Below are 1454 nucleotides of genomic sequence, written 5' to 3'. Positions count from 1 at the left end.
CTCCTTCTGCCTCAGCCTTCCAAGTAACTGGAACTATAGGCACATGCCACCACGCCCAGCTACTTTTTTTTTTTATTGTAGAGACAAGGTGTCACCAAGTTGCCCAGGCTGGTCTCAATTCCGCAGGCTTAGGCAATCCACTCACCTCGGCCTCCCAAAGTACTGGGATGACTGGCTGAGCCACCGAGCCCGGACAATTTTTTATTTTTATTTTTTGTGGAGACAAGCTCTCGCTATGTTATCCAGGCTGGGAGAACATAATTGTTTACTGTCTTCTCAGTTCAGTCAGGAACCAACAGCATTGGCACCACCAAGAACTTGCTGGAAATGCAAAATCTTGACCCGCAGAAACAAATCACTTTCATAAGCTCCTCAGGGGATTCGCATGCAGGTGATGTTTGAGACACGGGTCTATGAGACAGGAGGCTCAGAAACTCAGAGTTTGGCCGGGCTCAGTGGTTCAGCCGAGGTGAGTGGATTGCCTGAGCCTGAGGGTTCAAGACCCGCCTGGGCAACTTGGCAAGACCTCATCTCTACAATAAATCAAAAAATAGCCAGGCATGGTGGCGCGTGCCCGTAGTTCCAGCTACTTGGAAGGCTGAGGTGGAAGGATCGCCGGAGCCCAGCAGGTCGAGGCTGCAGTGACCGCTTACACTCCAGTCTGGGCGACACAGTGAGACACCAACTCAAAAAAAAAAGAAACTCAGAGTTCTACTGTTTCTCCAGCGGCCCTGGCAATCAGGCCTAACCATTCTGAGTATCAGCTTCCTCGAGGATAAACTGTAATCAAATAGGCTACTGTAATGAGCTCTTGGCAGAGAGCTTTTCTCAGTCCTAATTGTGTAGGACAGCTTGTGATGAGAGTTGAGTGACATGCATATCACACATTCGGTCTCCTCAATGAATGCTATTAATACAAGCGTGACTCACAAATGCTACTCCCATTTTCTTCCAGCTCAGGGAAGAAACAGTACGCAGGGTGCAATTCATCCGAAGGGGCAGCCAACGTCTAATTTTCCTTCTGAGGAAATCCTGAGAGTCAGGCCAGCGCTGGCTTCACCAGGAACCCTGACTCCATTTTCTTTTTTTTTTTAATACATATTTTTTATCTTAAAATTGCGGGCTACAGTTCAGGGTGAGGTATACAAATATGCATTGTGCAGTTACCCTTGTTGAAGAGGTGTACCCCCCTTTCCCCAGACAGATATTGACTACCGTTAATCCCACCTCCCTTCCCCTCCGTATCCCCCCATAGATTCCCACCACTGTCGATCCTTTTAGTATTATGATAGATGTTCAAGGTCCACTTATGAGTGAGAACATGTGATACTCAGATCTTTGTTTCTGTGAGAGGTCACTCAGTATTATAGACTCTAATTCCATCCAGGTTGCTGTGAAATTCATGATTTTGTTCTTTTTTATGGCTGCGTAATATTTCATTGTGTATATGTATC

This window comes from Carlito syrichta, unplaced genomic scaffold (assembly GCF_000164805.1).
Source record: "Carlito syrichta isolate Samal-C Ts95f unplaced genomic scaffold, Tarsius_syrichta-2.0.1 Scaffold309211, whole genome shotgun sequence".
Taxonomy (NCBI): domain Eukaryota; kingdom Metazoa; phylum Chordata; class Mammalia; order Primates; family Tarsiidae; genus Carlito; species Carlito syrichta.
This window is presented reverse-complemented; position numbering follows the sequence as displayed.